General features: G+C 43.8%; 1 protein-coding gene across 8 annotated transcripts in view; it reads right to left on the reverse strand.

The window, feature by feature from the left end:
- The window catches only part of GCNT1 (glucosaminyl (N-acetyl) transferase 1), a 45,965-nt gene that overhangs the window by 21,293 nt on the left and 1,432 nt on the right, over positions 1-23,240 (reverse strand). For 2 of the 8 annotated variants that reach the window (XM_070590758.1, XM_070590757.1), the window contains exon 3: positions 12,178-12,885. The exons of 4 other annotated variants lie outside the window; for them this stretch is intronic. The gene's annotated coding sequence lies outside the window, so the exon portion shown is untranslated. Of the gene's footprint in view, positions 1-2,586; positions 2,782-8,971; positions 9,199-12,177; positions 12,886-23,240 lie in introns of all 8 variants that reach the window. 2 more of the 8 variants (XM_070590760.1, XM_070590761.1) reach the window with 2 other exon arrangements.

The following is a 23,240-nucleotide window of genomic DNA, read 5'->3' on the forward strand; positions in this document are numbered from 1 at the left end:
CTATATTTTCCTTAATTCCTTTTTTAATAATAAAAAGAAAGGCAAGGTGTGGGGCCGGTCCCATGGCCGAATGGTTGGGTTCACACGCTCCGCTTCAGTGGCCCGGGGTTTTGCCAGTTTGGGTCCTGGGCACGGATATGGCACCACTCACTGGGCCATGCTGGGGCGGCGTCCCACATGCCACAGTTGGAATGACCCACAACTAAAAAATGCACAACTACGTACTGGGGGCTTTTGGGAGAAAAAGGAAAAATAAAATCTTTAAAAAAAGAAAGGCAAGGTGGGAAGAGGGAAGGAGAAGGGAAATATATTTATTTTATTATAAACTAACATGATATAACATATTCAGAGCTTGAAGTAGAAGGATTTAATCTATTTATGTGACCATACACATACACACATACATACCTCTAAGAAAAATCTGGATTTTCCTGTTCAACCTCTATTTACACCCGAGATTCCTAGACAAGTAGAGCGATGAGAAGGGCTCTGGACTGGTCAGCTTCGTTAACCTTTGTTAAGGTTAAAGCTGACAGACATAACTGTCAACTATAATAAAGAAAGGGATAGAATTTTAAAAGGTAAACTCTTTTTTTCTCAACAGTTTCCACCAAGGTAATTCTGGTTTAGGTCCAAACAAAACTGTTATTAATAACTCTCCTTACCTATTGCCTATTGCACCTTTTTTAAAAGTAGGGGAAATACGCCTTCTTAAAAAAATACACGCACACACACAAACACTTACAAGTATACGTACACATCTGTGTGTCTGCACAGACGCACATAAACAAACAGCTGGGTGGATACATGAGAGTCCACAACCCACTGTCCTTCTGCAGCAGGAAGCACGGCCTCAGTTCGTTCACATGGCCCACGGCATACTCCTCTGGGGCTCAATTTCACCCACTCTCCAAGACTATTGTTCTGTGGCCCAGAGGCTGCAGTGACTGGAGCAAAATACCCCTACTGTGACTGATGCCAAGGCCATGCAAGTATCTCAGAGAATCGTGAGTCAACTGAGGATGCCCAAATGTCACCCGAAACAGGCCAAGGGAAGGAGCAGGAAGCAGATAAGATCCCAAGGCGATCCCTTGCCATTCAGGGTGGAGTTCTTTCCGGCATCTGCGCCTCCATGGCCTTCCCCCATCTGGGGGTACCTGGTGTCTGCCCCATCTACAGGCTTGCCCTGTCAGAAGGGCGGTCTGCGCTGCCTGGCTGCTGTCTGTGACTCACTGCGGTGAGCTGCCTAGCTTTTCTGAGGTCTCACACTGAAACAAAGTCTTGAGACCCCAACCACGCCTGCCCCTCCAGACTTTTCCAGACAAGAAAAGCTCTTGAGGCCCCCATAATTAACACCATGATTAAAAACACCAAGCTCCACAGTTTAGGCTGTTGTCTCTCACAATTCATCCCAGTTTTCTTGGGCTCCAGCCAGGGAGACAGAGGTAACAAGGGAACTTCTATGACCAGCACTGGACCACATTTCCTGTGTCTCCTTTGGAAAGCAGGCTTTCTACAGGAAATAAGATATTACAACTAAAGCCAGATGGTGTGATGAAGGAAGAGGAGGGCCAAAATCATGTTCCCTTCTTCAGATCCCCACATCCCAGAGCAAGGCACAGAACGTGGCACAGAGAACCACTCAATTATGTCTGCTGAATGAATAAAGTCTCCTTCAAGTGAAGCCCATGTTTCTCTGCTAAAAATCTAACATCTATCTAAAAATTTAACATCTATCCCCTTCTCCCTTTTGAAGGTCAGAGAAGAGTTCTGTTTCCAGTCTCTACACTTGCAGCACGGACTAGCCTATTTAGAGAGTATATCTAAAAGTAGGATCTGTTTAAAGATGAAATGATAATAAGTGATTTTTTAAAAAGCTCAAACCCCTCAAATACAAAGAATATAATGGAAGAAATGACATCAAAATTTTCAAAGCTAGAGCGGGTGAATGGTAACTGACTTGGCGATGTCAGAAAGCTGAATCCTAAAGCAGGCAGTAGGGGAAGCTGAGAGACAACCCACTTTACAGCACAGCTGCCACCCCCGCGCCCAACATCCGTCCCTTCCTCCAAATGCTCTGAAAGTGGCAGCACGATACCTCTGGAAGCAGTGGTGAAGTGGTGTTCAAAACTAAGGACTGGTTGAAAATCCTTTCAAGAGGCACTTAAGATTCCCAGGCCCCTCCCCGTATCCATCATAACCCAGTAAATTACCCTTCCAGGCACCAGCAGAAGACTCTGGAAAATCTAAAACGGAAAGGATCTGACCTGGAGGGCAGAAGGCACAGTGAGGGCAGGGGTACTGACCTGAAAACAGGGGAAATTAAGTCAAACTTTCTCATTTCCAGAATGTTGGCAGGCAGCACATACCTTCCAGGCTTATGCCTCAGAGAACAGAGAACCAGCAGCCTCTAGGAAAAGCTCATGATCCAAGAGAGATCAAAAGAGAAAGAAAAACAACTGCGGAGGGTATCAGTTAACTCCTTCTATATAAGCAACCACAATCCTTAGTGACTTAAAACAAGAATTTATTATTTCTCACTACTTGTAGAGTTGGTTGGGCAGTTCTGGTTTCCCCTGGGCTCACCTAGGCAGCTGCATCCAGATGGAGGACTGTCTGGGCTGGAGGGTTCAACATGGCTCATTCACGTCTGCACATGGTGCTGCTGTCAGCTGGGGTGTCTCTCATCCTCCAGCAGGCAAGACAAGCTTCCTTACATGGCAGCCTCAGGGCAGTAAGAGAGCAAACACAGCAGCTCCAAAGCCTCGTAAGGCTTACGCTCTAGAAAAGGCACAACATCACTTCCGTCACATTCTTTTGGTCAGAGAAAGTCACCAGCCCAGATGCTATTCAAGAGGAAATAAGGTTCTACCTCTGGATGGGAAGAGAAGCCAAATCATATTCCAAGGGACATAGATTGTGAAGTGAAGAATCTGGACCTAATTAAATATTCTACCACATGGAAAAATTAAGATCAAGCAAAGAGGTAAAAATTTCAACAACAAAATCCTAGTATTACTATCTGCAGAGACATAAGAGAAACAATTGCAGCCATGAAACAAGAACAAGAGGCTATGGGCCAGCCTGGTGGCGCAGCAGTTAAGTTGACACATTCCACTTCAGTGGCCTGGGGTTCACCAGTTCAGATCCTGGGTGCAGACATGGCACCACTTGGCAAGCCATGCTGTGGTAGGCATCTCACATATAAAGTAGAGGAAGATGGGCATGGATGTTAGCTCAGGGCCAGGCTTCCTCAGCAAAAAGAGGAGGATTGACAGCAGATATTAGCTCAGGGCTAATCTTCCTCAAAAAAAAAAAAAAGAACAAGAGGCTATGAAAAAGGAACAGAAAACAAAAATGAGCTTTTAGAGATCAAAAATATGATAGCTGACATGAAAAACTCAACTGAAGAATTAGAAATTAAAGTTGAGGAAATCTCCAAGAATGTAGAACAAAACAAAAAATAAATGGAAAAATAGGAGAATTAGAGGACTAACAAAGGAGATCCAATATTCAAATAACAGGTGTTCCACAGAGAAAGAAAAAAATAAAGAGGAGAGAAATCTATCAAAGAAAGAACTGATGGAAATGAAGGACAAAGATTTTATCAGTCTGAAAAAGCCCTATCGGTACCCAGCACAATTCATTAAAAACAATCCTAACCAAGGAAATTTCCTGTGAAATTTTAGAACACTGCGGAAAAGAAGATCCTACAAGTTTCCAGAGAAGTGATGTTCATAAATCCAAAGCGGAGCCGGCCCTGTGGCCGAGTGAGTGGTTAAGTTCGCGCACTCTGCTTCAGCGGCCCAGGGTCGGATCCTGGGTGCAGACATGGCACCACTCATCAAGCCATGCTGAGGCGGCGTCCCACATGCCCAGCTAGAAGGACCCACAACTAAAAAAAATAAACAACTATGTACCGGGGGGGCTTTGGGGGAGAAAAAGGAAAAATAAAACAATAAAATAAAAAACAAATCCAAAGAATCAAGAATTTCAAATGGCACTGAAGTTCTTAACAGCAACAATGAAAGCTAGAATAAAATAGAAAATTTAACATCTACTCTCTCTCCCTTTTGAATGCCCAAGAGTTCAAAATTCCAAAGGAAAACTATTTCCACCTAGAATTTGAGATAACCAGCCAAGCTATGGGTCAAATGTGATGCAGAATAAAGGCATCCTCATGCATACAAAGTCACAGGCACCTTCTCTCAGCAGACTCCTGCAGGAAGCATACCACCAAAAGATGAGGTACACCGGTAACTACAAAAGCACTAACACCATTTTGGAGCACTTAAGACGTTCCAGGAGCTCTTCTAAGTGACGTGCCTACGTAACTCATAGAATCTTCACGATAAGCCTCCACAAAAGGTACTATTTTCCAGATGAGGAAACTGAGGCATAAAGAGGTTAAATAACTGCGAATGTCACATAGCTAGGGAGTGGAAGAGCTAACATTCAAACCTACACAATCCAGCCCCCAAGTTTGTGCCATGCTGCCCATCGAGAAAAAGACAGAGGGGCCAGGAATTAAGGCAGCCAATAGAAAACAGAGGCAACAGAAACCACCAGGATTAAGGAGGAGACAGATCCCAGGACATGTTGGGGTCCTAGGAAGAAACCAGCCAACTGAACCAAGTCAAACAGCTATAAAAGAAATTTCTGTAAGACAAAACTGAGAGAACTCCCGCTGCAAATGAACGTATTTCGAAGAGATTTTGACAACTAAGGTAGAGTTCAGAGTTGAATAAGTAACATGTACAGGGTAAACAAAAAAACACGAAAATAAGACTATCTCTGGAGAAAACAAAAAAAGCACAAAGGAAGAAATCATGTTATGCTACCATAGCTCAGCTTATACACGGCCATAACAATGTAAGCATTGAGTTGTAGTCTAACAAAAATTATGATAATATTCAGAGGATCTCCAAACTGTTTTCATAATAGTGCTGAGACATCATTCACCCTTTTCACTGCCGTTTTCTTACAAGTACACAGTGCAGTTTTTCAGAGGCCACATCATGTGTGACTTCTCAACAGAATGAGGGCAGAAGTATTTTCTGTTTTCTGTTAAGCCAAACACTAAACAGATTTGCAAAAATATAAAATGTTGCTACTCTTCTAATTTTTATGAAACGGTTTTTCATAAAAAATATTACTGGGGTCAGCCCTGTGGCCTAGTGGTTAAGTTCAGGGTGCCCTGCTTCAGCAGCTGGCTTGGTGGGTTCAGATCCCAGAAGATCTGCACCATTCATCAGCCATGTTGTGGTGGCGACCCAGATATAAAGTGGAGGAAGACTGGCACAGATATTAGCTCAAGGCTAATCTTCCTCAAGGAAAAAAAGGGAGGATTGGCAACAGATGTTAGCTCAGGACTAATCTTCCTCAGCAAAAAATATATATATATATAAAAATATAACATGTTAATATGTAAAGGTCTTATCACTGTTATTTTGACATGAACATTTATTTTTTCTCAGTTTTAATTTTTAATAGGATAAATACTGATAAACATACCGCACATAAACGAAAGTTCTTCGTGACCTTCAATAATTTTTAAGAGTGTAAAGGCTATTGAAAGCAAAGTTTTCAGAACCATTGATTGGGAAAATGGGAAACAGCTGGGAAGTGAATAGGGGGAAAGTTTGGAGATAAAAGAGAATTAACTCCTCTTTAACAGTAGAGAGTCAAGAGGAAGAACCTAAAACTGAAAAATCTACAAACAGTATAACCACATTATTTAGAGAGAGAGAAATACACACGAAAGGCCCACCCAGTGGCGTGGTTAAGTTTGCACACTCTGTGTCAGTGGTCCAGGGTTCGCAGGTTCAGATCCCAGGTGTGGACATACACAACACTTGTCAAGCCATGGTGTGGTGGCATTCCACATACAAAAAGTAGAGGAAGACTGGCACAGATGTTAGCTCAAGGACAATCTTCCTCAAGCAAAAAGAGGAAGATTGGTTACAGAGGTTAGCTCAGAGCCAATCTTCCACACAAAAAAAAAACAAAGAAAAAGAAAGAAAGAAACACACACACAAAGAAATCTGTAAAAAGTTGAAAACAGTTCCCTCTACTGTTATGCTGACCATATGGCAGCCACTAACCACATGGGGCTACTGAGCACTTGAAATGTAGCTGGCTTGACTGAGGAAATAAATTTTTGTGTGTTTATTTTAATTAATTAAAATTAAAGTTTAAAAATTGAATCAGTATAAAATGTCTTTCCGTGAAACACAACTTTATTCTTGTGGTAGGACTCCATTTCTCTTTGATGGCTGCATCGTGTTAAGATACTACTGCTGTATTTTAACACAGGTATTGGACACAGGTGTCATTTTAATACCTCATTAATAACTTCTTATATTGCTTACCTTTTAAAATGATAAAATTTTGGATATACTGCATTAAATATTAAAATTAATTTTATATGTTTCTTTTTTCTTTTTTTTTAATGCAGCAACTACAAAATCATGTGTAGCTCACTTCGTATTTCTATTGGACAATGGAGTTCTAGAGAGTCCGAAGTTCTGGGGGGTCATAGGGAGAAGGGTGCAGTTTTTTATAACTACAACTCTTTGTTGGGAGACAATGCTCCATGCGCCCCCCACATTTATGCATATCTTGTGAAGCATTAATTGTTCTTTTTGTTCCGGGCTATTTGTTCAAGGTTATTTGTAAAGCAAACATCCTTGAAGGACAGAGACAGTGTTTTCCTGAAAGTTTCTCAGTGACCCATTCCAAATTTTAAATTAGATAACATTAAATAAAACTAGGTTTCATCTGGTGGTCACCTACCAAAGGAAAAAAAGAAAAAGGTTCAACATGCCTCAATTAATGGCATGAAAAGTTCTACAGAATTTTTTTCACATACTCATTACACTAGTTTGAGACAAAATGTCACTTACATAACGAACTCTTGCATTCTCATTCATTACTAGAAATAGTATTCATTCTTCTCTGTTCCCATTGCTTCCCCCACCCAGACCCCTGCCCCGGCACGTGTAGGGACACAAGCGGTTGACGGCCTGAGAGGTACTGAAACCTACCATTTCTGCTTACAGGCTTGGCAGGAAAGACGAAATACCCCAGCTGATGCCACGGAATGGACAGCTGCAAGGCCATCAAGAGGAAAAGAAAGAATCCAAGAAGGCTTCCTCGATTCCAGTTGGCCAGAAGCTTGAGCGATGGCTAGGATTGAGATATTAGGAAATAGGGCAGAAGTGCATTCCCTACTTTCTCTGCATACTTAGGAAGTGAAAGCCTGAAGCAGAGGAAGCCTAAAAGGAAGAAGCGATTGTGAATGTGTAAGGAAAGCAGTTTTAAAAAGAAGAGGAAGATGAGTAAGAGATAATAGCTGTTTGTCACTCATGTTCCCTAACCCTAAAGCTCCTCCTTTCCCACTCTTTTATGACATGAAGTCTGTTCCTCAATATGATGAACCACAATGAACAGATATTTCAGCCCATCTGTGGAAACCAGGGCAAGATTTCAGGAAAGGAATCATAAGAGTGATGATAAGCAGGGGACACAGACACACACACACACACACACACACCCCAAATGATGAAAATGCTCACTCATAACAAAGAGCCCTCTGAGCTGCAGCCCGGAAGGCTGTAGAAAAGTTCTGCACTGAAGGCAGCAGTGGTGCCCTGGCTCCGGGGCCAGCTCTGCCCTTCCCTGGGATGGCTCCTCATCCACAAAATGAGCTTTGCTCAGTAATAATGAAAATAATGAACATGCTCAATTTCCAGAAAGGAGAGAAACTGAGAAGAACCAAGATACTGTTTCAGACATTTCCCTTGCAAGTGTAAGGTAAACAGTAAGTACAGAGGTCAAAGAGACTAGACCTGATTTGCTGTTTGTTCTCTGAACACCTTCTTTTCATTGTCCATCCCTTACACACACACACTTTCTCTCTCTCTCTCTGAATATGTGAGACTAAGGACCAATGCTCTTCATCTGGGCCTCTCTTGAAATGCCCAATCACAGCCTGAAAGGGTGAAAGGCCAATAACTGGCCTGTGTTAGTCCTTTTCCCAAGGACTAAAGGAGTCAAAAAACAAAGCTGAGGGATGGGATGAGGGCACCAGCAGGCCACACACAATGCATCAGTGAGCTTGCTGAGGGCCTTTCTCTCCCAGGGCCATCTCTTTTCCCCGTCAGGTCATCTGTGTCCTTTGAGCATCCGAGCAGGGCCCATGGCTGAAGAAGCAGGACTTGAAGACACTGGTTCCAGCTCAGCACAGAGGCAAAACGGGAAACGAAGAAATGCAGGGGTAGAGCAGCTCAATTCAAGCAGGATTCTACGTTTATGTGCCCTTAAGACAATATTTGTGCTTTCCACAGCAAAAAAATTCCATTAATCCCACTACTGTTAGTTCCAGTGTTGTCTCATTATCTTTCATCCAACTTCTCTTTAAATTTAAGATTTAGTGCTAGAACTATATATGGATTTAGCTGTACAAGTTCTATACACTCCCTTGAAAGCCAAAAAAATGTGCGTGATTGTACAGAAGTATCAGGATTAAGACATCATATTAGTACGTACTTAGGAAAAGCAAATGATAAACAAAATGTAGGGTATACATTCAATGGAGTATCATTCAGCCTTAAAAAGGAATGAAATTCTGACACATGCTACAACATGGATGAACCTTGAAGGGATTACAGTGAGTGAAATAACCAAATCTAGAAACAGATACTGGTGATGGCTGCACAACACTGGGAATATACTCAATGCCACTGAATATTCCCTTCTCCATCAGCGACACAGTTTTAACCTTGAGGGTTATTATTTTCTTTACCTCTTTGTTATGATTTTAAACCTCCAGAGTAGGTGAGTACAATTAGACAAAGAATATTACTCAGAAAAGTCTTTTTAAATTAAGAGAAGGCAGACAGTGAAGGAAATATACAGACTATAGGGAGGTGTTACCCCAAGTTATCTGAAAACAAAATAAAAAAAGAACCTTTTCCAGTTTAGTGTCGTGAAAATTTGGAAGTAAAGAACAATGATCATCTGTCCAGCTCCTTCTCGAAGACCAGTGTTTCCTGCTGCCTTGGTGGCTTGAGTGTTATCCCGGTTTCCTTAAAGTCTGAGTAATGGCTAAACTCACTTTGAAATGGGAAAACCTGTCCTCTAAGATAGCAGAGTTCATCCACACAGGCTGACCTTGATGGACGTGAGGAGAAAGATCTGTTTATGCACACACACACAAAACAGAAACACAAAACAGTTTTTTTTTCTTTTTAAAGGAATCTTTAACCTCATTACCACTGCAGGGCAAAAATGAGTATAAAAGAGCTCATTGTGCACTTTAAAATTCCAGACTGAAGAGTAATAAACTTTTTGTTTTCTCTCCTTTTTTAAAATTTTCACCTAATAGTAAGCTGTTTATAATACTGAATAGAACACCATAGTTTCATGGAAACAACATGTTAGATTTGAAAGGTGCTTTAAAGTTCATTTTTTCCACTCTCAAAGATGAGAAATGGGGCCGGCGCCATGGCCAAATGGTTAAGCTCGTGTACTCCATTTCGGCAGCCCAGAGTTTGCCAGTTTGGATCCTGGGTGTGGACCTAGCACCGCTCATCAGGACATGCTGTGGCAGCATCCCACACAGAAGAACTAGAATGACTTACAACCAGGATATACAACTATGTACTGAGGCTTTGGGGAGAAAAGTAAATAAATAAATAAATTTTCATTTCCCTTAAAAAAAAAAATGCGAAAACTAGGCCACAGAGGTTACGGGGTTGGCTAGGCCACACGTCAAGAACAATACTTTGGCAGAGACATCTTAACAGTGGCCCTGGTTTCTGTCCCACCTGCTCCTCACACAGCCCACAGGTCCTGGGTTTTGGGAACAATCCCAATTTTAAATACTCTAGGCCTTAAACACTTCCTAGGACCCAGAAATTCTAATTCCAAAAATACTGGATTCCCTCTTGTTTTCAAAGGAGGTTCCAAAATTCCAGGTCATACCATGTGCCTAGATTTTTGGTTTCTAAAAGTGATTGCCACAGTCAATATTCTCAATCCGTATGACTAAATGTAAGGCTAACCATTGGCAAGAACGAGAAGCGCTCTCTTTGCCTGATTTCCTCCAACATGTTAAAATCCAGCCCAACCTTCTTTGAAACCCAATATCACTCACTATTGGAGGTCGCCGAGCAAACCGGAAGTGAGAAGTCAAACAGAAGTGAGTATAAGTCCCGACTGCGCCACATCCTCAAACGCAGCTTCAGCAACCACCTGACCTCTCTGAGCCTCAGTTTCCTCATCTGAAAAACGGAGCTCATCATACCCTCCTGGTTAGGTTGGTGGTGATTACAAACCCATAAAGCACCTGCACGATGACTGGTACGCAGGAGTTGCTGAGCAGGAGTTGTCACCATAGTCTCTCATTTCAGCACTTAATTCCACATAACGCGTCTCTGTGAACTGAGCCCTGCCCGTGCTTGGTGAGCTCCTAGTAACCAACGTCTGGTCTCAGGCTTCTTTCCCTCCCCCTTCTACTCACACGGCTCCCCGTGCCGAGCACAGGCTTATTCAATTGGTAAGGACCAAAAAATAAAAACTAAATAAAATTTAAAAAGTCTAAATATTTCAAAATCCACTCCCTTCCCCTCCAAAAGGTAGGGCAGTATCTTGGATGCTTTTTGTTAAATGTGCCTTCTAGCTCATAGTCTTTTCCAGATAAGGAAACGAAAGCACCGGAATTAAATGCTCTAAATTACAGTGGGTCGGGGAGAGCAACATGAATTCAGAGCACTGTGTTGGGTCTTACAGAATATCTGCAAAGAAACCCAAAATGACTGGCCTCATCCTGGGTGGCTCTCACCCTGTCTTCAGAACTGACCTCACCTTTCTTGACCTTTCTGCTCTTCGGTCCCCTCACCTGCGCACAGGAGCGGCTGGGTTTGCTTAGGGGTCCCAGCCCCTGAGTGATAAAGCCCTTCGCTGTTCCTCAGCAGATGGGTGACGGGTGGGGACAGGGGACTGAGCACTGGCTGGGCTGAGTCAGGAGAGGGGAGGATGCTGGGGAAGTCCCCCCGTCAGACAATGCTAATCAGCCTGTATTTCCACAGTGTGGGAACTTACCTTCTTCTCACATTGACATTTTTGAAATCGATAAGCATCTGACGCACTGATACAACATGTGTTCATTACTATCGTGTTTCTTTTTCCATTTCCTTACACACTGATGTTCAATGGATGGTGCTTTTACAATAGAAGTTATCAGAATTATGGAAACAATTAATGTTAATGGTTACCAAGTACTTTGCCAAACATTTTACATACATTTTCTCTTTAATTCTCACAACCACCCTGTTAAGTAGCTACTTTTATTCTCACTTGACAGTTAAGGAAACTAAGGCTTCGGCGGCTTCGAAGATGGTCATTTGCTCCAGTTGACCAGCAGGGTGGAGGTGAGCGGGGGCTCAACCAGGGCTGACGCCCCCGAGGGCAGAAGCAGCAGCAGCCCCTCTCTCCGGCCAGAACACCACGGGACCCAGCTATTAACAGCTTCAAATTAGCCCTCGCCTACCTCCTGACCTGCCAAGGAGCCCCAGAACCTTCCAAATCTTCCTGCGGGTATAAACACGACGAACTCCCCCGAAGGCTTCAGCCCTCAAGCACCGCAGAGCGGCCTCGTCACCCTCAGACAACCGCCTGCGACCTGGGCCCTCAGCCGTCCCTTTAGGCGGCTTCAGAAACCTGAGCGGCAAACGTCAACATTTTCATTTTAGCTAAATCACATTTAGTATATTTGTCGAATTTGAAAGTATTGCCAAAGCCAGAAATGAAGGAATTCTCTACTCAACACAGAAAAACGGATTTGAGATGAAACAGCATCCGGAGAGGAGCTGCGCCTCAGTCTGCACAGAAGAAACCCATGAAAAGACAAGCCTCCAATTACACTGACTGTGCAGGGAAAACGCTGGAAAAACGTGAGAAGCGCACGCAGAGCTCTGCAGGGACGGCTTCCTGTTTGGGGGGAGGGGGACGTATTCTAACACTCTTGTAAAGTGTGACTTTTTAATTTTCACTTCAGGAATTTTTTTTAATTGCAAATTGAGGTACAATGGCCCCAATCCTCCAACATAAGCTCCAGTTAAATATGTTTGCAAAGCATTAAAGATAATTTCCAAACGGAAAAAAGCCACTCACAGTCCCAGCCCCGTTACACTTCACATTCATGTCCCCTTCTGAGGCCTGAAAATCCGACTTTCCTCTGCTCACTCACACCTGTGCTCAGGCGGAATCGCAGCTGGGATTCCATTTTCTCTTCTGCTTTCTTCACTTAACGGACATCAAAGAGTCTTCACTGTTTTCACTGGTTAGTTTGTGCCTTGTGTTTGGATACTAAGGGTATTTCCAAATTATGTTACAATAAAACATGAGCCATGAACACTTTTGAATATGCTCATAGCTTTGTTTTCTCTTAGCTTTTTAAAGGGTTTCCTTGGAAGTCCCAGGAGCAGAATTCTTGAATCGAAACTTAAAAATTTCTATGGCTCTTGATTGCCTTCCAAATGGACTATACTTATACCGCCACCAGTAGTATCTAAGTACCATTTTCTCCACATTTACTATATAATTATCTTAATTATGTACTGCAGAGTCATAGACTGTATAATTATTTTTGTCAATATTGCAGCAGTAAAATGGCACATCACTGAGCTTTCATTTCGTATTCCTCTCGTAACCAGTGGCTCAGTATCTTCTCTTGAGTATGTTTACATGTGAGAGGAAGGAGAGTTTGGAAGCAATGATTCCAGCTCTTGAGCCAGACTGCCCAGCTCAAAAACTGGGCACCATCATCCACCAACTCAGACTTCAATAAGCCCTTAACCTCTCCAAGCTTCAGCTTCTTCACTGGTAAAAAAATAAAGAAAGAAAAAAATGTTTAAGTGATTTATTTGACACATAATGAGCCCTTAATAAATATTAGCAATTTATTCATTATTATTGTTTAGATTTTCTGTTTTCTGGACTTTGTTCAAATCTTTAATTCATGTCTAAAGGTAACTTTTTCACATTTCCAAAATGAGAAACTGTATTTCAAGTTTACTAACAAATACCTAAATACACTCAATTTAATTCCACTCTGAGCATCCATTATACAAAACAGAATCCTAGGTTGGGGGGGTAGGGGGAAAATGCAATCATAAATGACGCATCTCCCTGATCTCAAGGATTCACACAACGGTTATTTTCTGGGGGAAATTATAGGGTTGGTCAATAGAGTTAAAAACTATTTAGGGAACAATACATCCATTGTCGAGATGAAAGGGACTCTGGAGGGCATCTAGACCTGCTAGCAACACCAGCTCTGGGAGTAGTCACTAGGTCGTGGCGGTGGGGCTGGATTCTGTGGCCCAGTAAATTAAGAGAAATGCAGTCACAAAGTTAGACAAGACTCTGTACTCATGAGCTTCTTATTTCTTAGCCTTTAAGACAGCAACGTTCACTGTGAATATTTAAAGACAGAGACAGGTATCCAGTATTTCTCAAAATTATTGGACCAGGAAAGGGTTTCAGAGGAGCCTATTACTAGACCATAAGGAAAACTCCATCTAGTCCCAAGCCCCACTCTCCCCTCTAGCTCTCGAGGAAGCAGGGCCCAGAGGCACAAGGGACTTCTCTAAGGGCCAACAACGGCAGAAGGCAGGCTAGCCAGCGCTGGGAACTTCGCCCTGTGGGAGTGTGCCCTTCACACTCTACTGCACTGCCCAACTCAGTTCCTTCTTGGGGAGGAGGGAGAGCGGGCCACCCACAGAACCCCAGATGGGAAATCTGACTTTCCTTTGAGCTCACTTTCCATCAAACACGGCTTCACTTTTTTCCATTCCCGCTTTCAATACAGATTCAAATTTCATAACCAAAAAAAAGGAAGAAAAAAATCTCTCTCTGAGTCAAAGAAACCTAGTCTATTTTTTTAATATTTATTTTTAAAAGATCTTATTGTTTTTTCCTTTTTCTCCCCAAAGCCCCGCCGTACATAGTTGTATATTCTTTGTTGTGGGTCCTTCTAGTTGTGGCATGTGGGACGCTGCAGCAGCGTGGCTTGATGAGCAGTGCCATGTCCACGCCCAGGATTCGAACCAATGAAACACTGGGCCGCCTGCAGCGGAGCGTGTGAACTTAACCACTCGGCCACGGGGCCAACCCCCATATATTTATTTTTAACAGCCCACCCCAACTCAAAAATGGTATTACTGAGCATGATCAATCTACATTGTAAGGCTGACTTTCGTCATGTTCCAAAATCACATTGACCATCAAACACTGGTCCCTTTCCTAATGGGTCCAATTCAGCACAGAGGACAATCTTCAAAATGGTCAGAAATGTTGGTGGATACCAAACAAGGTGTTTAGTTTGAAAGCACTCATTTCAATTTACACGTTTTTTAAAATCCTGCATTTTTACAGCCATGTCTCCTATTCTCAGGGAACTCACAAGTTCTCTGATAAAGGCAATCAACACAACGTTGTTAGGCTGTCTATAATGTACTTTAAAATACCTCTGAATAGGCGGTCAGATGTAAATGTGTGGTTTTCATCGACAGCCCAGGGCTGGGAGGTCAGAGCCCCAAAAGGAACACATTCCTGGGCCCCACACTCTAGAAGCTGCAGCTACAGGTGCTTCGGGCATTTTCATTGCAAACCACAGGTTTTGTTCAGCAGGAGTGTTAGAACTGGGTCTTCCCAGAAGAATTTAATGACTGATTAGCAAAATAACAGATGTGAGAGAAGAGTGAAGGACAGTGAGATCCGGTGCTCCATCCATGTGGATGGTTAGGGATATTCTAGAAGCTCATCCTGCACTTACTTCAAAAGCACAAACAAGCCTGGCTAGTAGCATAGCCTGGGATGGTGCCCTAGGCACGTTCCTGGGTCCAGCTGCTGATTCCAGAAAATTCCTGATTACTTGACTCCAACTCGATGGTCAGCTGAATCCTGTGCCTAGAATGCTGACATGACTGCCTTATGTGAACCTTCCACGAGAGATGCAGTCAGAGCCCCAAACAGGGCAGAGCTGACCGGAGACTTGCTTTTACCCCTCACCTTCACCTGCCGGGAGACCTCTAGCCCTCTCCAATCTGTGTTTACCAAAGAGACCCAGACTGGCTTAGGCAAGTTCTCGGACAAAAGCACTGACAAGGCTAGTGGACAAAAGAATGAGAAACCGCACGGCCTATGTTTAAATGACAAAGCATTCACCTATCCGGGAGCAAAGGGATGATCACAAGATTTCTGGAAGTTCCATGTTTGTTTTTTAAAAGGTATTTAAAGGAGCTTATTTAAAGGAAGTTTACGGGCCGGGCCTGTGTCCGAGTGGTTAAGTTTGCACGCTCTGCTTCGGAGGCCCAAGGTTTCGCCGGTTCAGATCCTGGGCGTGGACATGGCACCGCTCATCAGGCCACGTTGAGGTGGCGTCCCACATACCACAACTAGAAGGATCCACAACTAAAATATACCACTATGTACTTAAAAAGAAAAAGAAGAAGATCAGCAACAGTTGTTAGCTCGGGTGCCAATCTTTAAAAAAAAGTAAAGGAAGTTTAATGTACACATTTCAAGAGAAACAAGATACACACACACTGTATTCATTACTTTTCAGAGTTGAGCACTTATTTCTACTCTAGGAGCAATTCTATTTTACACTGAATGAACTATAGGAGCACAGCATGTGGAAGAGGCAGTTTTAGATTAAAGTTTATGAGGAAAGCAAGTTCTCAGATAGTGTGTGTATGTGTGTGTGCATGTGCGTCTGTGTGTGTACAGAAAGGAGACTTTGATTCAAAAATTTAATGATAAGCTTGCAAAATTTTTACTACAAACACTAAGAGTAAAACTTTTGAGTAAGAATCCTCAATAAATGGACACTTCTTTTAAAATTATATGTACTACTGTACAAGCAAACTATGTGCATTGCAAAACAAAAGGATGGTGGAAAGAGGAAATAAAACCTATTAGTTTAGTCACTTAGGGCATAAAACTTCTTGTTCACTATGAATTGTTATTATTATTTGTAACGGAAGCAATACATGAAATATGTTTCATTGTTTTTGAAAACTCTCAGTTAGTTACTTTGTGATTCAGCACCCTGAGGGATGGCTTCCAGGCTCCGTGTAGTCTAACATCCTGTTTTAATGGCTGTCTGGGTGACAGGGACACACTGGAGAAACAGCAGAGCACTCCTGGCTCTGCTACCTAAATCTTGACACTTAGTTTTCAATCCATCCAACAATTATACAAAGTTTTTTGGTGAAATTCAGCTGGTAACTTTCAATCAATGTCCTTGCAAACTGGTCAGGAGGTGTCACATGTTTATAAATTTAACAAATGGATTCCACACTCATCGACATTCTTCACTTAAAGGTTTTAATAGACAAGTCTGTTTCCAAATTTTAAAGTTTTGTGGGTTTTTTTGAGCATCAATAAGTCACAAATCTGCCATATTTCTTAGCAAGACGTTAGCATGACTACGAAAACATTTCCAAACAGCCTCTCTGTAGCATAAATTTCTTTTGAAAAGCAGTCACTGTCCATCTCATCGTGAGAACTTCACATTTATCTTGGATTGTCCCTTCTCTGCAGAGTATCTGTGACTACTGATCGCAGAGCAGAACTGGCAAAGGGCAGCAGATTGGGAAACCCTGCCTTTCTGTTAAAGAAAGGTGCAGCCACCTGTAACCTCAACCACTCTTGGGTACGTGCCCACAGAGAACCTGGGATGCTCTGAGTGGCACAAAAGATGGTCCCTGCTCCCTCCCTTTACAAAGACCTGTAAAGCTTCTACCATCTGAAGCAGCGATTCCTTTTCACACCTCGACACACATCCAGAAAGGCAACTGCTGGACTTCAGCTCGCTCAGCTCACAGGAGAGGGCTGAGAGAATCACCATGGCAGACACCTGTGACCCACTCTGGAATGAGTCTAAGGCCGGCTGAGAGATGCTCTGATTTAAAGCCTTTGTGTTTGTAAAATTAAACGACTCAGGGATACCATGTACCTCTTAAAATGCAATGTTTTACAATACGCTTAACAGCCTTAACAGCCGGGTGAGCAGGCCTCGCCTCCGGCCCCGCCCCCCCGCAAAGCATCTCCGCCGTAGGAAATCACACTCACGTGCAGGACACAAGCCTGAGAAGGCACCTCTGGCCGTAAAGACTTTACACGTTAATTATTAATGCAGCTTGACTTCTTTCTTAAATGCTTCTAAAATTATGATAGAAGGTCTGAGACTTTCCTTCGACACCCCACAGGACTGCCATTCGCATTCTGCTCTGGATGGCAGTGTATTTGGTTCACAATGGTCTCAACTTCACCTTCACCCCCACTTGGCAAATAACAGTAAACTCCAGGGAACCGGCTGGAGCTCCACAGGGCAGATGGCTTCACCTGGTCTCAGGGCCACCTCCTAGATGACTGGCTCGCAACTCGAGCTGTGCATGGAACTGCCAGGGAGCTGTCAAAGAACACCATTACCTGAGTCCCCCCCACCAGAGATTTGATGGAATTGGTGTGGAGTTTGACCTGAGCAGCAGGAAGTTTAAAAACTCAGAGGACCTGGACATCTATCTACCTGTGCGCTGAGGAGGGGGTTTGAAAAGCCTTTCCCCTCCAGGAACCTCACCCCCAGGGGCTTTGATGTCCTTCAGAAGAGTAAGCTCTCAGTTAGCATTACTGCCTCTAGGCGTAAGGTTAAAGGTGGGAAGTAATTTGTAGAAAAAGTGGTGAGAGGCTATTTCAGGTTTACAGGGCTGAGCTGCTCTTACGACACTTCTGACACCAGATGTGGAGGGGTTTTCTCCTCCTGACGCCAACCAATTTCACACCAACTAGATGTCTAACCATTCAATTCAATTCTGTCACTAACTACCTGAGTTAGTGCAGATGTCATAGATTAAGGTCTCAGTCCCACAAGGCTGCCCCCACCTCAGATGCCAGCTGCAAATGGGCTGCCTAGGGCAACTACAAATTTGGGGGTTCCCATGATCCGCTCCCCAGATTTGAAAATTTGCTAGCACAGCTAGGACTCCAGAAAACACTTTACTTCCTACGACCAGCTTTTTAGAAAGGCTACAACTCAGGAACAGTGAAACGGAAGAGATGCACAGGGCGAGGAATGGGGGAGTGGGGCAGAGCGTCCATGCCCTCTCGTGGCACGCCACCCTCTCGGCACCCTGATGTACTCGTCAACCAGAAGCTCTCCAAACAGCAGTGCTCAACAGTTTCTATAACCCAATCTCTAGGCACGCTCCCCTTCCAGAGGTCGGCAGCTGGGGCTGAAACTTCGTGCCCTCTAATCACTTGGTCTTTCTGGTGACCAGCCCGATCCTGAGGCTACCTAGGCCCGGGACCCCCACCTAAGTCACCTCATTAGCATAAACTCAGGTGTGGAAAGGGGCTCCTTTATGAATAACAAAGGATGTTCCTATCACCCTATGACTCAGGAAATTCCAAGGGTTTGACAAACTCTGTGTCAGAAACCAGAACCAGGGACAAAGACCAAATATACATATTTCTATTACATCACAAGGCTGGCAATCAATGTCATTCGTATACCTTCCAAGGAGCCTGCCACAATGACCGGCACTGGAACGTGCCCAGTAAATACTGGCTGAATGTCTGACTTCACACACAAACACATCAAACTCAGAAGACGGTTTTGCCTCCTCCTTCACAGAAAAGAGAATTCTGGTCCCCAAATCTAAGGCCTCTTTATCCATCCTCTCGCTCCCTCTTCCCGTCAAAGACCAAGCCCCACGCTGTGTTTTGGAATCCATCCTCTCTCGCCTTCTCTGAAAGCTGGCGCTATCATTTGTTTCTCACTCCCACATCTTTAGTCTCTCTACCAGAAACTTCCCAGCAGCATTAGAACATGTTCAAGTCTCTCCAGTCTCAAGTGGGAAAAAAAAAGGAAGAGAAAGCCACAGACCCCATCTCCTCCTCATCCCTCATGCAGACTGGCTTCTCGGTGGCCTGAGGCCCCTTATCCTTGTCTTCCAAACACAAGGATCTGGCTCTCCAGGGCCAGCCCCTTTCTCCTCTCATCTACACCTTTCTTTGGATGATCCTTTTTATATGCAATGATTATTTACATGCAACAGCCCCCAAACAGGTATTTCTACCCCAGATCTCTTTCCTGGGTTCCAATTGCCTATTCTTGTCCCCACCTGAATGTTTCATAAGCAAAACATGTTCAAAGGGAACCATCTTCCCTCCCACCTCATGCCAACCCGTTCCTCCTGCAGTGTTACTCTAACACCGTAAATGGTGTCACTAACCTAGCCCACTCACTTACTTATGCCAGAAACTTCTGAATCATCCTTGATACCTCCCTCTCCATCAATTGTATCCAAATAATCACGACTTTCTTACTTTTGTTAACTACGAACTCACCCTCTCTCTCTCCTACCACTGACTTCTTCTCAGCATCCCTGCACCATCCCTGGGTGACTGCAAAAGCCTCTGCACTATTTGCCCACACGCCATGCTCCCCCTCCTCAGGGTGGCCATGTATGTGCAAAGTGACAGCTGAGGGGCTGAGGCCTTTGGCCTGGCCTGGCTGGGACAAAGCAGTACCTCTTTTCTAACTGGTCCACCCAAAAGGAAGCCTTTTTCTAGCTTGCGCAAAGGCACCATAGAGGCCAACAGGGCCCACCCCTGCAAACCATTCTCCACATAGCACGATGATCATTTAAAAACCCCCAATCTAATCAACCATCTCATAACCCATTTAACACCCTTCAGTGGGTTCCCACTACCTTTCCGTTAAAGTCCGAAGTCCTAAAAATGACCCGAGAGGCCTCACCCCAAGCCGCATTCCTGCCTTGGTCTCCACCCTTTCAGCCCAGAACTTCAGCCCCTAACCCACCTGACTCCGTCCTCGTCATTTTCCAGGCCTCATTTTCAAGATCACTTTCGAGGGAGACCCACCCTGAGTAATCCCCTCCCCTGGGTTAGGTCCCCAGGGGAAAGGCTCTCCGGACACACTGTAAGAGCCTGTAGACCATGTGCTCATCTGTGCGCCTCCTCCAGCCACTGGACTGGATGCTCATGGAGGCAGCGCCCCTCCATCCTGTTCACAGTTGTAGCCTGAGCCAACAATGCGGGACATCTAACAGGCGCTCAGTAAACAGTACCTAGGTACCCAGGGCCATCACAAACAATTTGGCTATCTCTTTAGCAAAAGAAAAATTAATCGTGGGAGGAATTTCTTAGTAAATTTAGTTCATTGATTACCAAATACATGTAGACTCCTGATTGGAAATATAATCCAATTGATTGGAAGTATAATCAACGAATCAGAAACTCTGATGCTTCGTGGCAGCAGTTAACGTTTCCTTCTTCGGGTTTGTATTTGCGATTGCAATCCTCTTCTGAGCCGGGGACAAAGAGTTTTATGGGGGCAGCTTCCTGGGTGCGCAGCCAGTGCAGCCGCCCGGGGCCGGCGCTGTGCTGCATGCGCCCCGCCTGCCGCATGCGCCCCGCCTGCCGCCATCTTGAAATCCTGAATAATATTCAACAAGGGGCCCCACAAATTGTGAAGCATTCTAGAGTCTTACAAATGAGCTTGATTTCCAGAGAGGGCCCAGTGGACAGCCAATCTCTAGCTAAGGATGCATCTTTCATAACCAGGGCTGCTGTGTTTGCAACCTCCCAAGCTTAATGTCTAAAAAAAGGTTATATTTTCAGGACATTTTTTTTCTAGTATGTAATATTGTATATTATGTAGGGCTGTTTCATAAAATTAAGATTTTTCAAACTACAGAAACACATGGTTGTCTTATTTACTGCTGTTGGCTAAAAAGGTTTTAATTTTTCCTAAAACTCAATTCTACTGCAAACATGATTTACACTATCATTATTAAAATTTTGCCTTCAAATTTTTCTTTAGGGTTCTAATATTAGCGATTGTGTCAATTTCCCCAAATCAACACACATGGCCCATGGATACTCCATCACCTTAAAAAAACTGAAAGACTGGGGCTGGCCTGGTGGCGCAGCGGCTAAGTTCACAGATCCACTTTGGCGGCCCAGGTTCACCGGCCCGGATCCCGGGTGTGGACATGGCACCACTTGGCAAAAAGCCATGCTGTGGTAGGCGTCCCACATAGAAAGTAGAGGAAGATGGGCACAGATATTAGCTCAGGGCCAGTCTTCCCCAGCAAAAAGAGGAGGATTGGCAGCAGTCAGCTCAGGTCTGATCTTCCTCATAAACAAACAAACAAATAAACAAAAAACTGAAAGACATCAGGTATACTAAAAGGAGAAAAATGAAAACTACTGTGGAATTCCTTTTTAGTTTCCACCATTTTAAACTTTAGAAATTTAACAACTGTATCAAACATTTGAAATTTCTTTGGAGATAAAACCTGGCAGGACACATGGGCCATTCATGAAGAACGCTGGTTTAGTCATGTTTATTACAAAAAATATTTTAAAAATCAGATGTTTGTTTAAACTTTACAAATAGCTTCTCTAGTCATTAGGATTTTAAAGTTATTGTGTTTAATTTATAGTTTAGTTCATAAATATCTAGAGCATTTTAAATGTTGGCTCATTTTTTCCTCAGCTGGGTGACTTTGTCCCCAGGGGACAGGTGGCAATGCTGGAGACATTTTCGGTTGCTGTAACTGGAGGGTGGGGACCACTGGCATTTGGTGGGTAGAGCCAGGGATGCTGCTGCCCATCTTACAACGCACGGGACAATCCCCACAACAAAAGATGATCTGGCCAAAGATGTCCAAAGTGCCAAAGTTGAGAACCTCTCGTCTAAACACACACGGCATTGGCCACAGATGGGCAACAAGGAAACAGGTCATCCCTAAGCCACGCTTCCACGTCAAAGCCAAGGTGGTGAAGAACACGGACGGGCCTCAGGAGAAACACACCTGATTCAGAGCAACAGTCATGGGGGAGCTCCCTTCTGAAGGCAGGGAGTCAGGCACCTGACATCCCCAGCTGGAACCATGAACACGTTTTTCATTAGCATGAATATTAAAAATAGTGACATGATTCCTTGGCTGGCCCATGAAAGACTCCTTTACTCAATGCTCCTGAAATAACGTACACTTCACAGAAAACAGAAATTGAGAATCAGAAGAGATCATTTTCAAGAGTAGTAACTTGTTTCCTACCATCTCATTTCAGCAAAAATGTACAATATCTACATCATAGGTCAGAATTTTTCATTCACCTGAGGATGTAATCACCATATACAGCAGTTTCTTTCTTTTTCCTGCTTTTTCTCCCCAAATCCCCCCAGTATAGTTGCATATTTTTCTTTTAGTTGTGTGTCCTTCTAGTTGTGGCATGTGGGACGCCGCCTCAGCATGGCCTGATGAGCGGTGCCATGTCCATGCCCAGGATCTGAACCGGGACACCCTGGGCTGCCAAAGCAGAGCGCATGAACTTAACCACTCAGCCACGAGGCCGGCGCCAAGTACAGCAGTTTCTAAGACAGAGATTTGAAAATGGATATTGCATGAACCAAATTTGATCAAATTCCTTCTGTTAAAAAAAAAGCCAATATTTAAAATCAAGTTTTACATGTTTTTAAAAAATAAGGATTTTTCAGCTATTTTTGAGGAAAAAAAAGCTCTGGTCACACTGGGCCCAAATTACTGCGTGGTTATGGGGAGGGAATCGCCGATACCCACAGATTTCAGCAGGCGCTCTGCAGGTCACCTGGCACCAACCCAGCCCACTGGGCTCCCCCCTGAGGTACCTTCAGTCCTGTAGATAGCAGACTTTGCAGACAGTTGATAGCTTTCAGAGAAAACATTTTTATTAGTTTTAAGCAACTAAATTACAAATGGAAAAGAAGCACTCATATATAGGACCTATTACAGGCCTCGGAGTCCTATAACTAATCAAGGATGAACTATAATTAATGAAGGGTGGGCTCCAGCACACACTCGGGGCCCACCCTAAGCAGGTCCTCTCCAGGGTCAGGCTGAAGCAGGGGCCGAGGAGCCGACAGGCAACCTTCCAACCCTCACCGTGAAATGGAAAAAACGTCAACTTTTTCCATCTACCAATAAAACTTAAAAGTAAATTCACGGTATGTTACATTGTTTTTAAAAATAGACGCGTTAGCCATTTCTAAGTACTCAGTTTCCCAAAGTACCATATTGAAGGCCTGCAAAAACTCCATCGAGCAAAGCAGATACCCACAGGGCTGGAGTTGTCCTTCTTCCAGACCTGAAATCTGT

Source organism: Equus przewalskii, chromosome 22 (genome assembly GCF_037783145.1).
Source record: "Equus przewalskii isolate Varuska chromosome 22, EquPr2, whole genome shotgun sequence".
NCBI lineage: Eukaryota > Metazoa > Chordata > Mammalia > Perissodactyla > Equidae > Equus > Equus przewalskii.